General features: G+C 25.4%; 1 protein-coding gene across 1 annotated transcript in view; it reads left to right on the top strand.

Moving 5' to 3' along the window:
- The first annotated feature begins 282 nt into the window (after positions 1–282).
- The window catches only part of LOC111621672 (protein TANC2-like), a 124328-nt gene continuing 108540 nt past the window's right edge, over positions 283–16070 (top strand). Inside the window, exon 1 of the mRNA XM_023363879.1 lies at positions 283–498. The gene's annotated coding sequence lies outside the window, so the exon portion shown is untranslated. The remainder of the gene's footprint in view (positions 499–16070) is intronic.

The raw sequence follows: 16070 nt of genomic DNA, 5'->3' as shown, positions 1-16070 counted from the left end.
CCTCCCCTCTTCCTTAATTTTAAAACAAACGAAAAAAAATTAACATTAAGTTTATCAATTTACAAATAGAAAAAATAAAAATGTCGTCGTTTTTAAAACGTAATTTTTAAAATTAAAAATTTTTTTTCATTTTATTTAAATTATTATAAAGAGGAACGTATTGAGTACACAACGCAGATGAGTGTTGACGTCAGAGAGACGTCATTAACGGTCAACATACTTTCGATGCCACTCCTGAGAAAGAAACTGTCAAACGGCCACGCAGCCTCCGCCTCAAAAGCTACGCATTTCTACTTCCGGTCATGCGTACTTCATTCCGGTTGCCGGTAGGGTAGCGTGCGCTTCTTAGTAAGAAAGCAGACCAATGTTTGTTAGCGGCGGTATGAACGTGCTTTCGTGTTGTACCTTAGAAAAAGGCGCATAAACAACCCCCCGAATCGAATCCATGTGGATTTTTAAAGTTGGATTATCGACTTTCGTACTTTTACATATTTTTCGGTAAGTTAAAAAAAATTTTTTTTTTTAAATTATATAACGAGCCTCCTAGTTGATAACTAGTGTTTATATAGAGGTCAATAGTTCTAACTCGTCTTAACAGGTGTTAGTAGGGTTGTCTGATCGTAAATTACGTTTCGGTTTCTAACTATCGGAACGGTTTTTCTCGCGGATATACTAAAAATACGTGGGTAGGAACCCACGCTCCTATACAAAACAAGTCTTTTTCTTAACTTTAAGAACAGTTAGTGAATAAATTATATTCTCGAACAAAGAAGTAATTTGTTCGTCTTAACTTTATCAAACTCTACGTATAATAAACTCATTTATATTGATTGATTTTTGTAGCGAGGAAACATTAATTTATAGGCATTTTCTTTCTTTTCTTGGGTTCGATTTGGGACGTTTAAATGAGTGAGGTCAGCCCTCGGGGGTACTTGAAAATATTTTGTTAGGACTAATTTTGAAACCAGTTTACTTAGATTGTAACTTGTCACATACAAATTTGTCAAGAGTAATAATTTAATAATTGTATTTTTTAAAAGAGCATCTTGGTCATGGGTTATTAAGCTCCATTCTATGCCCCATTGCCTACTTTAAAAAAAAATAAAAAAATATATAAATAAATTATTAAATATTTTAAAGGGTTATACCAAAAATTTAAAGGAAAATAATAATAATATATTTTTATAATTTAAACTTTTATCAGAAGACCAAGGGACGTTCCATTTCAATGGTGACATCAACTACAAGATATTCTGTAAAACTAGTCATATTTCAAGTTTTGGGAGCGTCCATTATTTCCTTAATTCACTCAAGCAAAGAAGAGAATTTTTAAGATAAAATAAGGAATATAAATTATTAGTTTTATTATGATGTAAAGTAGCGTAATAAAATAATAATAATAAAAAAAGTATATACGGTATATATATAATATTAGTTTGAAATATGGAATTATGAATGTCTACTTGAAATTTAGTACAGGAAAAAAATCTTTTTGTACTGCTTCCCTTAATAGCCTTGATTATATATTACTACATAATACATCTTTCTTTAAAACCTCTTCTGCATCGTTTGGCCTCAAGAGAGGCGTACCCTATTGGATGGGAAAATCTGGCCTACGTGAAAAGTATAAATACAAACAAGTTTCCGTTCCCTTTTACTCTCGACCTCGAAAAGAAAATGTGGGGAACATTGAAATAAGAAATTAGCTTTTTTTTAAATATGGTTGTCGACTCGAGGACTTAAGAAATTACAAAGCCTCAAGTGTGCATCGAGCGCTTTACATGTATATAATAAATTGTACTGAGCTTAAATATATTTTAAAAAATACACCAAAGTTATATTTAATGCGATTTAAAATTATCTTTCGCATCACAAGCGCTTGTAAAAGGATGTATTATAGATTATTTTTTATTTATTAATAATCAAAATTTAAAAAAAAATACTATAAATGTGAATAAAAACAATGTAATTTTACTTAAATATTTAACATTGTTTCTATAATTAACACTTTTTTTTAAAAAAAAAGTTAATTGCGTAAAAATTAACTTCTACTTTGATAATTAGAAAGTATATAAATAATTTAAATTTATTTATTTTTTTTATATTAGTTTTATAAATAGATTAAGTAAATAATAAAAAAAATTAAAGTGAAATTAAAATTTTAATTTACTAAAATATCTATTTTAAATATTACTTTCTTTTAATTTAGTTACTCCTAATTAGGCTGTGTTATATTCTTAGAAAGGGAATTTCTCATTATAACTGTTTTAACAATGTTATATTTAAGTTAAAATGATAAGAAATTTTTTATATAAGTATTAGATAATCATGTTTCGTAGCTAATTTACCGAATTATCCCAGAATAACAAGGAGAAAAATAAAAAAAGACATCCTAAATTCCAGCTTGACATTTGATGACTGGTGTGAGGAAGTTACTAAGCGTAACCACAAAAGCTCCATTTTATTCATTTGCTAGGCAAGTCACTGTTCGAAACTACTGATATAACCATATCACTACTATTACTAAACTATTGAAGTTACAGCTACATAGAATTCGTATAGGAAAAATTTTCATTTTGGATACTCAAACGGTTGTTGGAATGTTATTCAGTTGGGAATTGCATCCCTTTTTTCACTATTTTTTTTTTTTTGTGGAAGTGTTATGGCTGTTGGCATTGACGTATAGAAAGCTATCATTTACTCAAACTGCATGGATCGAAATTTAGGAACTGGAAAGACGTAATGTAATTTATTGGATAGTTTACTGGGTCAAGTTGCATTTATATAAAATCTAGTATAATTTTTTTCTGCTAGTTAGTTAAATCCCTTCATGGAAATTTGTTCTTGTATATACTCATTTACATGTTTTTTTTTAATAATTAGACAATACAAAAATTATCTATTTATATTAAGAGGAAGAATAGAACTTTTAGTCATAAACAAACTTTTAAGGGTTTCAAACAGATTTGAGTTTTTGGAAAATTGCATCTGCTTTATCGAAATTCAGAAAACGTATATGATACTTTGTATTGGTATAAGGATCGCTGGATTCGTTCGAATATAAATAACTTTTTGAGTATAAGAAATGCATTGATACCCACTGACCTATAAAAATAAGCTATATATAATATCAATTTTCTTGTAAGAAATCGTTATTTTCTGATTTTAGGTCCTAACTAGTTTGGAAAAATTGGCCTGATTCAAATTAAAATCAATTTTAAATTAAATTATTATTATTATTTTTTGTATATAATTTTAAAAAATTCAATTATTTGTCATCAAAAATTTCTGCAAAGAATGTTTTTAAACGTTCAGACTTTATCCCTATTGATAAGAGAAGGAAAATTTGTTTCTAGGACTGAAATCTTATCAAAAACAAGACTTGTATTTTATTTCTAGAAGAATTGTCTGTATGTTGTTGTTTTAATATTACCGTAGAAGGAAATTTTCTTCAATTAACAGACCGTTTCTTTACCGAACTACCCACGTCTAACCTTGAATCGACCCTACACAACCCCAAAGGTTACCCCAAAGTTTCGCGTGACAAGGTGGACCACGAGCCTCAGGCAAAAGACTTCAACATTACCTACCAGATGAGATGAAGTGTGAGAATGAAATAAAATTTGTATATTTTCATCTCAAGATTTATTTTTATTGAAATATAAATTATAGACTTCAAGAGAATTGAGTGCGCTGTAAAAATGATAACACGAGCACGTTACATGCATTTTGTCTACTTATAATCCAAAGATTTCTGCTTGACAACTCTTGAGTGATAGATGACAGACACGAAAATAAATTTTTTTTTTAATATTTCAGACACAATTCTATTGATTAAACGAGTTATAAATAAAAATATACAAGCGTAAATTGTACCATTACTTAATTAAATTCATCATTCAACTCAGGTTAATTATTTAAAAAAATGTATATACAAGAATTAATGATTTATGAATGCGAATAAAATTTAATTTTGTTTAGTTTAAATATTTTTATTATTTTTTTGTTTTTTAAAGAATTTTTTTTCGTAAATTTAAACTGCTTTAATTAAAAATTTAATGATACATTAGTAAGTTAATTAGGAATTGTATTCAATACGAAATTTTGATAATTGCACTTTTAAGTTTGTTTTTCTTGTTGAAAGCACATTTTTTTTTTCGAATTTATTTATCGTAAAGTAAATTTTACAGATGGAAATTATTGATAAAAATGTAGATTTATTTGTCGAGGAAAAGAAGTAATTAAGTTCATAGTAAAAAAAAAATAATAATAATTAAATAAATGAGTTTTAAAACGCGAATGTCAATTGGTTTGACGTACATTAGTCAAATTGAGTCATTTGTCAATGGGAAAATGATCGTTTTTGGTAATATCGACACTTAATTCATTCCAATAATAGAATTCAAATGCTTTATTTTTATGCAAAATCAAAATTTCTTTTCACTAAATGAGAGAAAGTGAGAGGAATGGAAGGAAGGAAGAGAGAGAGAGAAAAAAAAGGGTCGATCAAATCGATTTTTTTTTGCACTAATAATTATTATTTTTATGAAAAATGCCCTTAGGGTTGATTCAATTATTTCTACATTTTCTATAGAAGTGGTAGCTTTGAATTTTATTTCATTACATTTCTAATTTCAACAAGAATTTCCTTGGGGAGATTCTAATAGAAAACTAACGAGGATGTTCTAAATGAGAATAAAATTTTTTAACTCGAAAAAAATTAAAGTAATTATAATTAAAATACATTTAAAAAAAATAAATGATTAAAAAATATATAGGATATAAACATAATTTTCTTTAATTATTATTATTTTTACTTTTATTTATTTATTTTTTATGTCGTCAAATTTAATTCCAAACCGTTCTCTATTATTATGTAGTTAAAGGTAGACTTAACTTTCGTAATAATTACGTGTAAATAATTATTTAAAATATGTCTCGAGAAAACAATTCTGATGGATTGCATTCGAGAGTAAGTTAAATCCATTCAGAATTACATTTATGCAATTATGGCTGCAGGCTATAGTATGTTATGAATCTAGGTCAGACATACTAGTGTAGGATGTGATGGATTATAGACATTAATCGCCTGGAGATAGAGTGAAAACAACTTTTTAAATAAATTTTTATTATTTTAACATAGAAAAATTTATTTTCATTCCTAAAATTTTTAATATTTCCGCGTTATGATAAATTGATAAGATCATTTCAAAAGGATAGTTCCTATCGATTTATTCAAAATTTAGCCTTAAAATTGACTTTATAAATCTATAAATTTATTAAATTATTACATTATTAAAACAAAATTTATTAAATTAATTAATTTTATAATTTATAAGGCCTATAGTTGAAGTAAGAGCACTGATATAGGCGTCGTTACCTATAGATTTATATACGAGTAACACGCTTCTAAATAAAGTTATAGATAGATTATTATGTTATTATCGGTTTAATTCATTAAACATAAGTTCATAGTTGTTACGATATCGCTTTACTGTCTGTGTATTTTGAACTGTAATCCTGAATAATGTTAGATAAGTGTCAACAAGCGTATCAAAGTCCATCTCTGAATATAACATTCTTAGTTTATTTTATTTATTTATTTATTTTTTGTATAAAATTACCTCCTGATTATGGAGTATAAGAAATGCATTGATACCCACTGACCTANTGACTTTATAAATCTATAAATTTATTAAATTATTACATTATTAAAACAAAATTTATTAAATTAATTAATTTTATAATTTATAAGGCCTATAGTTGAAGTAAGAGCACTGATATAGGCGTCGTTACCTATAGATTTATATACGAGTAACACGCTTCTAAATAAAGTTATAGATAGATTATTATGTTATTATCGGTTTAATTCATTAAACATAAGTTCATAGTTGTTACGATATCGCTTTACTGTCTGTGTATTTTGAACTGTAATCCTGAATAATGTTAGATAAGTGTCAACAAGCGTATCAAAGTCCATCTCTGAATATAACATTCTTAGTTTATTTTATTTATTTATTTATTTTTTGTATAAAATTACCTCCTGATTAGGATCAAATCTCTCATCAGGTATGCATGAATTTACTATTGTTATTTTAAATATTAAAATAATATTTTTATTATTATAAATCTGTTATTTTATATTAAAGAAAACTGATGCTGTAGTAACTATATAGATAAGTTTAAAATAAAAAATAAAAAATTATCTTTAAAATCGATAAGAAATAAATATTAAAGAAAATTATTTACTATTTTATATATTTTTATTTTTTAAATATTAATATAATAGGGGGGAGGAAATCAGGAGAGGGGTGGAATTTTCAGGTTTATGCCTATATTTTCTCCAGTTTCAGACAGAGTATGAACAATTGAGCCAGTAGTGAAAGAGTTTAGAAGTGTATAACGGACAGACAGACAGACATTCTATCTTACATATATATATACAGTGAAATCTCCATTAAAGGACACTCCCGTATAGTACTTAATGTATATGTTTACAATCAGCAGATCATTCAAATAGAACAAATTAACTCTAATTAGCGGACAAACTTCTCTATCCCGACGTTGTCCGCTATTTAGAGGTTATACTTTATGTAGATAAATTGATCCCGATCGTTTAAATGGGTTAACACTATAAATATTTCATGACTTTTATTGCTCGATTAAATTTTAAGAGTGGTCTAGTCAAGTTAAAAACTTGCCAGTAATCGCTAATTAGAAGAGAAAACGTTCGAGATAAGTTTTGATATCTTTCTAAATATGTAAATGTAATACATACAATCTGTATCAGTTAGACAAGTAAAATCTTGATTAATGGATTTAACTCGTGGAAAAAGTTTCAACTCGTGTTTTAGAAGGAAGAAAAAAAATATATATTCAGTTTTTATCCGAAAAAATATTTCCACGTTTTGTTAAGAAATTGTCACGTTTGACGTAGGAAACATTTCAATGTTCCAGATAGCACGTGGTATTAAAATATCTCCACCCAAGTAAGGTTACATCAGGACAAGTCGCTGTCTGTCTAAACTGGTGAGTGCTATTGACGATCACGCACACTACGAAAACTGGTACGTGACTAGACTTGTACCGGTGTGCCTTATGATGCAGAAGAAAAAAAAATAAAAAAAATAAAAATAAATAAATAAAGAAAACTTGTGGGGTGTGGGATTTTAGTGCATCGTGACTTTAGTGTGGGAGTAAATACGTTGGTACCATTAAGAGCTAGCTTTGTTGTTATAGAGGAATCAAAGAAGTAATTAAGAACAAACAAAGTTTTACGTTTAGTTTTTTTATTTATTTGTTTTTTTTCTTTGCAATTCCAAAGGAAATTAACCGAAAAAAATAAAAAATTACGCCGCTTTTTGCTAGTTTTTTAAGCGTAGTTTTTAGAGATTTTTTTTTCTTCTTCTTCTTCTTTCATTTATAAAATGAAATCGATTATACTAAAAGTAATTAGAGAATAGACCTATTGGTAGTTTCAACGTGCATTTAATATAGATCTATTAATTACTGAGACTAATTTATAATGTGAAAGTTACTGTATCTTTATCCTTGTAAATTAAGCTGAAATTCTCTTAGATATTTATCTTAATTAATAATCTAATTATGTATTTAGTTGTTAAGAATTGGATTAAAATATAAATGTTGCGTGCAAAATGTATTAAATTTTAAAGTTTTTAGGTAATTTTATTGATTTATTCGAAGAAATAATTGTAATGTTTTTTTTTTAAATGTTAATTATGTATATAGTAGCTATTTAATACAATTAATCATCATTTTTAATTNAATTATTTTTCTATATCTTATATATTTTAATTTATAAATTATTTATTTATTTTAAATAAACTTAAAATAATTTTTTTCCCTATAATTCTAAATGATAGGGAGCTCGTATGTTTTATTCAAAGCTTATGCAAATTTATCATTGTAGCTAACTATGAATGTCATTTTATGAGTACTTGATATTCTCTTTTGAGCTATTTTCCTTTCAGATCCATTATAAAATAAATATATATATATATATATAATTTAAGAATTATTGGATTAAGAAGAAAGCTTGAAACAATGCACTTAACTTTATACATAAATCTTTAATTGCATTTTAAAATTATACTCTACAGATTTAAAGAATTTCTTTTATTATATGTATGTATATATTCTATTCGCAATTTATTTATTTATAGTTTAATTTAACGATAATATTATTGCCATTTTTATGCATTTTGATTGGATTTTATCTTTATCCCATCCGCATCCATAGATGTAAGGGTATTTTGCATGAAGAAATGTGATGTAAAAGCGAATCACATGTCTATCACATTGCTCGCTGAAGAATTTTATGATAGTTTTTTATAGCTAGAAGAATGAGAAAAAAGCGAAACTAAACTTTTTTAATATCGGTTATAAAATTTATAGAATAGTGTTATAATTTGTTCATTCTTCTCTCTACTCTTTCTTGACATCAATATAATTCTTTATAATAAAGAATTATAATAAAATAATTTCTATTTTTATATTAAAAAAATGTAATTTTGAAAAAAGTAAATTTGTATTTCGGTACGTTTTTCTTTGATATTTAATGGTGAATAATATAGGAAATAATAATTTTTTTTCCCACCGTTTCTGAATAGTAGTAGCTTTGCTTTAAGGCGTATACTGAATTAAAAATATTTCTTTTCAGAGAAACTAATATTGAATGAGAGAAACGGCGATTTTCCTTCGAGCTAATGTAAAATTTTCAAATTTCTTTACTCCAATATGTTCATCTGTATTTTATTTACGCCTATTTTGTTCTATTTAATTAAAATATTTAATTAAAATTTTATTATAATTGATTTTTTTACCGAATTATATAAATAATCATATCTATTCTATTCGTTATATTCCCCTAGAATTAACTATTAATAAGAATTTAATTGAAATTAAATAGAAATTAGCTCGAATTGACTAAGAGTTTAACTAGAATTACCTAATAAAAATTGAATAAATTAATTTATTAATTAAATCGATAAGTTGATTATTTATATACAAACATTATGTTGAAAATCTAATTAAAATTTGAGCAAAGAAATCCAACATTAAAGAACCCTTTCTATGGTATTATATTATTATTTATTGATGATGATGATGAAGTAACTTCTACAATTGGAGAATGGAAAACATTATTTTTTAAAATAATAATAAAGATAGAAAATATAGAAACTTAAAACAAGAGTTTATTAATAAAAAAGTAAAGATTTTAAGTAATAAAATTGCTTAAATATTTAGAAGAAATGATATAATGGATAAATATAAAATACAATTTTAAAAATTCGTAATACAGTGCCAGCTCAATTATTATTATTATATATTATTATTTTCATTATTAATTGATAGTTATTTTAAATATTTAGATTTAAAAATACCTAAATATTGAAAGGTTAGAGGTGCGAAGAACTATAACTTTTCTGCATTTTGAATAACCTGTTTTATATGTCTATATATTATATTCTACACATATATTGTTAAAAATTTTCTGTTAAAGTATTAAATCTTTATTGTTTTTTTGACCCTCTTACATAAAGCAAAATGTTGCTGAACATTTTTGGTAGTATATCAAAGCAAAGATGTATTGAACATGAAGTATATAGATGTATTTCAGGGACATTTAGGAGCATGCAGTTGAATTTCAGTAGCATAAAGATGTATTTCAAGTGCATGAAAGTGCATTTCAGTATAATAAAGGTGTATTCCAGGAACAAATTTTCGATTAAGGAGGAGATATGTCTCCTTTTTTTGAGGGAGTTATATTCTTCTTTCTCAATCAAAAATTTAAAAAAATACATAATGAAAATTTATGTTAAGTAATTAATTATTGTAATTTTTCAATAGTTAAATAAATATAAACCAAACATTTTTTTTAAATGTAAATAAATCTAATAGGATTTATTTATGTTTTCCCTTAAGATGACACTTGGCTAATCCATTAAATCGAAGTTTTATTAAGTAATAAATAATACAGTAAAATCTGTTCAAAACGGAACGTTAATAAAACGGAAACTTGCCAAACCGGAAAAAATATTCGGTACCACATACGTGTCCGGTTTATACAGGTTTCACTGTATTCTTTTCTTCATACGTAAAATGCATTATTATTATTATGAATAAACGCGAAGAAAATAATGTAACTGATTGCAAATGGCAAAAGTGATTTATATACAGATTATTAAATCGTAATTGAAATTGTAACTGTTCTCGAACCCAATTTAAGAGTAACTTGGATTAGAATTCTTTGTTTTGCTACATCAAGGACAATTCAGTTGAATGATTTCAACCAACCATTCCAATTTGTATTTTAATAGTAAAAGTTTCAATACAGTTCATTTATAATAAATTTTGATAGAATTTCAGAAAATGTTTAAAAAATTTTAATCAGAATAAAGATTGGAAAACATTTAAAGATATTACAAGATATAATTTTCATTAAACTATCAAATTCTTGATCGATAGTTGAAAGCTTGAGAAAAATTTTACATGTAAAATTAAGAATTATTATTTTCTGGCAGATATAATTTGTAAAAAATAGGGCCTTTCAATGTAATTTGGAATTGAGATAATTGAGACCCGAACTTTACACATGTTTTACTGTGTCTGATTTCGCTTTGAAAACGACATTGTTATCATCAAAATCAAGAGAATTTAACACTTTAAACCTCAAACTAATATTAATAAATAAATAAATTGTAAAATGCTTTATAATTTATGAAACTTTGAAATTAAAATTTCATTTATCGTTTATTTTAAGCATTATAACTTTTCATGAATTTGATCGTTATATTTATTAAAAATTCTTTAGCATTTATGCCGAAAAAATTTATAATTTCATAAACTTTTACTGAAGCTAATAAACAATTTGGAAGCTGTTATAAGCATAAAATGACTGGTGAAGCTCGTACAGAGAAGAGAAAAGGAATCAATCATATGTGAAACTGTCCAGAGTATTAGAAAGATCATTGACGTGAAACAAAAATAATAGCGGGTGCAGCGGATCATCTTGAGAAATATCAAGAGTAAGAAGGACTATGCTGAACGACGTGCCAAGAACAATGTATACAAAGAGCTAACAGTAAAAATTGTTTATTGATATAAAGTCAGAAATACTTTTATGAAAGCAAACAGCGATTTGATTTCCTTTTCTACTTTGTATACAGTTATACAAGTTAATTAAATAAATATATTATTGATAATGTTCTGTAATACATGTCTGAAGGTATCTACAAGAAAGTTAAATATTGTTATATACCAAAGAATATGAAACAATCTTGCATCTGTTTATACTAACAAAGATTTTCCTAATAACAATTTATATCTAAGTTATAATTATTTATATTAATTGAGGGACTAAAAATACAGTTTATGTATCAAATTAAAGTTCTTATCCTGTAGTTGATGGCTGAAGAGAGATTTAAGAAAGATGCAATAGTTCAGAAGTGACAAAGCTACAATGTTAAGTCTATGGGACAAACAAGACAGAAATTTCTGTTTTGGAGTTTCATTATTGTAAATACTGAGGTCAATAAATGTACTGTACACTTTAATTACCAAGACCATTGTTTTTATCATCCTCTCTCAAGACAATCTCACTAATCCCCCCCACCTCAAAAGTGCGAGCAACATTGGTATACGCAGTTAGTATGACTATAAGAACCACTATTTATTTAAAAGTATTTAAAAATATAACTTTTCTTCGAATGAAAAGATAGAAAATAATAATAAAACATAAAATATACATAACTTTTCAATTGATGTAACGCACATATAAATATCAATATATGCAAAAGTTTTAACATATCCTGAGGAATTTAGAATATTTACGAGTTTTGAGAGCGTTTTATAGTCTCCTAAGAAAGTAAAATTTCACGAAGAAAAATTCCTTCTATAAAAATAGTTTCTTATCATGATTTTTCAAAATGTATTTACAAATTTTTCAAGAATTTATGATGATCCAAATATTAGTAGACTAAAACGCACATTAAATTCATTCTATATAGAATGACAATTCTGATCAAGTGAATTACTGGATAATTCCAAAAAGTGAGAGTTGGGAATTTTCCCTGTGCCAAAGAAAACTTAAGGGCCTTTAATGGTCCCTAGGGATATCCAGAGGAAGGAGGAAAAAGAGTAATTTGACCATTTGTATTTGTATAAATTCTATACAAAATTCCAATTGTAATTTCTAAAATCCTCATATCTAATAATTAAGATAATGAAGATGAATTTATACATTAATTTAATACGTCATATAGTTTTTTTTAATATAAAGATACGTTCGTTTTGCAGATAGATTAAAAAAAAATGTGATTCTCTGAATCTCCCTCTATTTATTGTGGACAAAGTTTCCACAAAACCAATAACCATTAAAGAATAATAGAATAACAACAAAAAATTTAGCAACAAACTGGCTTAGTGCCGACTACTTGTAAGGAATTAGGAAAATAGTCATTTATTAAAGGATTCATAAATAATTTTGTTCAATTCGCTTAAATTAACAAAATATCAGATTTTTTGTTTATTAATCTAAGTTAAAAACAATGTTTGTACTTAGATTTTTTTTTGCTCTCGTTTTGTATTTTTGATCGAAATAAATCACACAGAATTACTTCTTCCTGAGTTTTTATTCTGGTGAATTTTACAAATTGTATTTTCCTTGAAAGAGAAAAGTTTTGTTTATCAAAATTACAAGTCCTTTGCTCTTGAAAGACAATTTCTTGCACAGAAAACTGGCAAAACACTTTCAACTTGCCATAGTGTAAAAGGTAATCGCAACAATTCTAGTTATTTTTAACAAAATTGTCGTTGTTTATCTTTAACATTTAAAACTTCCTGAAAAATATTCCAACTTCGTTTTATAATTTCACTAATTTCAACATGATCATCTAAATTGTAAGCAGTAATATTTTCTTTTTGTAAATTTAGTTCTTTTTGTTAGAATGAAATTCCAAACATTATTGAACAATTTAAGGATCCACGACAGACAGTTGAATTGATTGTCTACGTGGATAATTTTCGGTTATCTTGTTTAAGTTGGTTTTAAATCTTGTTTCGGGGCGTCAGATTGATTTCTAACATCCTAAAAAGCTTAAAATTACCTTTCTAAGATCGGTTAGAGAGGTAAAGTTCAATGAATCTTCTTGAAAGTTGGTTAACTGCTTCAGCAAATCACTAAAACTTCAATGTTTTCTTGTACAAATTTTCACGTTTCATTAATGGCGTATAAGTTGAGAAAAAGAAATTTGATTTAAATGTATTTTAAGATTTAAATTTTATATTAAAATCGGATAAAACATAGCTAAAATTTTCATTTAGGAAGAGTGAATATGCTTAAAAATAATTTTAAAAGATGAGAAAATGAAAAAAAATAAAAATAAATCTGATACTAAAGAAGCTTGAATTGATTCCCTCATCTAAAAATTCAAAATCTAATTAATTCTTATAAAGTTTAAAATAATTTAAATAATGTTAACACTCCAAAAATATTAAAAAATATAATAAAAAAAAGATGCTTTAATGGATTAGAAAAGTATAAGAAAAAAGGTTCGAACACTTTAGAATACTTTATACTCATCATCAAGAATAGTTATTAGGAATCTTCAGCAGGAACTCATCATCAGGAGCAGTTATCATGAACCTTCACCGGAACTCATCATCAGGAACTATTAAGAATTTTCGGCATAAACTAATTAGAAAACGAAAAAATCTAAATTTAAATTTTCCATTTAGAAATCTGTTTCCTAATGATGATTTTATAATACACGAAGAACACTCGAATCTTTCTTTTTATATATGTCTGTTCCATTAAAACTTGGTTATTATAGACTAACTTTAATGTAAACAGATACCAGTTAACAAAACCGAATTAAATTATAAAAGTAAAAATATAGTAGCCTTTAAATAAATAAAAATAATAATAATAATCTCTGAATTATTTTATATACTGTTGTTTCAGTAATATTTCATATTACTGAATCATGTTATTGTTGTTGATAATGTATAAGTGTATGGCAGCATGTACACATATTTCATCATCATTTATAAAGATATTAATATTAAATATTTGTTTATCTGAGGTCTGGTTTAATGTAACTTATAAGTATCATTACGTTTTCTTTTTTGTATATCCTTAACGTTTACAGACGAAGAATTCTGTATATGCTATCGATTTTTCTCTAAGTTCTTGTATTTGTATCGTAAGTTCAGATCGATTATTAAAGAAATTTCTTTATAAATGTGAAGATCTACAACTATAAAATCAAGATATTATATTACAGAAAATACTGTAAAGTCTCAATAATTTTATATTTAAATTAATAAATAGATAATTTAATAAAACTATAAAATTTTGACAGAGGAAACGTTAATATACAGCAAGTTTAATCAATAAAAATCATGCCATTTACTGTAGGTCCTAATTAATGTGGACAAGTAAAAGGAAGTAATGTACTCAAAATTTTGTTTTAAATACATAATAAAAAAAGGAACAATATTTTAATTAATTAAAGAATAGCATTTCAGTTAACAGTATAGATTTTACACGCAAAACATCAATATAAATGTTATTTATCTCATTGTTTAATTAATAAAAATGAAGCCATTTACTATAGGCGTTACTTAATTTGTTTACACGATAAGGAATATTGTCATCGCATAAAATATTGTTTAAAACTATTTAATTTAAAAAAAAATTGTTTAAAATACTTAAAATCTAACATTTAAGTTAATTAATAAATAATAATTCACTCGAAAATAAAATGAAAAATATGAATTTTAGCAAGTGAAACATCGATACAAATGTTATCTATCTTATTTTTTTTTTCTTAATTAAATTTTTCAGATTTATAGCAATGAAGTCATTTACCGTAGGTCCTACTTAATTTGGTCACGCGAAAAGGGATTTAAATCATTCGAAAACTGTTAGCAATCTACCAACCGGTAGCTACTCATTAAAAATAGAATTACGAATTAAAAGTAAAGTTCGGAAAAAAAATAAAATAAATAAATAAATTATTTATACCCGTTTATGATAGCAGTTTGTCAGATTTTAATTTACCTCGTGATATATATCAATTTATCAAAAGGTGGCGAGATTTCTAATGAATTTAAACGTGAAAACTTAAAAGAAAATATCTTTATTTATCTGTAAAATTAATTTTATTTCAGTTTAAAACAATTTAATCAAAGTTTAGAACAATTTTAAAAAATAGATTAACATAATTTATAAGAGATTTTAATGTCTAGATTAATTTACAATATATTAATCTAAAAAAATAATTGTAAATTAAAACATAAGAAACTGTATTTTAAGAGGTAAAACTTCTCCTAATTCATTAAGAATTTTTGTTAATATGAGATGATTCAAAAGTCAGTTAACCGGTGTGAAGGGTGAATTTTATTTTTTTTTTTAATTTTCAAAATATTGTTTAAAAAAAAAAAAACTTATAATTGAGAGAATCGCATGGTTAACCAACTTTTCGGCCACCCTAGATTTAATTTATATTGATACAAATAAAAAATTTCTGAATAAATTCCATACTTGACAATGGAGATAACGTTTTACTTAAAAAAAATTATAGTTTTTCAAACTGTCAATTAAACAACACGGAAAAAATCTACAGAAAAACTAAAATTATTTAAATTTTTTATTAAGGTGATTAAGATTTAAGAAAAAAAGTAACAAAAAAAAAAAAACTGAACCAAGTAACAATTTATCAGAGATGTCTTGTTTGTTTAATCCCAGTAGAAACTTAAAAAAAACTTCTAAAAAAAATATGAAATAAAGCGAGATGAGATAATTTTTCTTTGGATTAAAGTTAATTAGTTTGAATGTAAAAATGACATTGTGTTAATTGTAGATTTATACAATGATTCTCCCATAAGAAAATCATCCCTTTTCAAATTTATTACACGTAAATTTGAAATTAGTTGCACGATTTTTTTAAATTCCAGATTATATAAATATATATATATATATTTACTTAATATTAATAATAATTAAGGAGGAATTCTAATACAGGGTGGCCCAAAAGTTAGTTAAC

The sequence above is a fragment of the Centruroides sculpturatus genome, unplaced genomic scaffold (assembly GCF_000671375.1).
Source record: "Centruroides sculpturatus isolate CEXI.00-Female unplaced genomic scaffold, Cexi_2.0 scaffold35, whole genome shotgun sequence".
Lineage (NCBI taxonomy): Eukaryota > Metazoa > Arthropoda > Arachnida > Scorpiones > Buthidae > Centruroides > Centruroides sculpturatus.
This window is presented reverse-complemented; position numbering and strand designations above follow the sequence as displayed.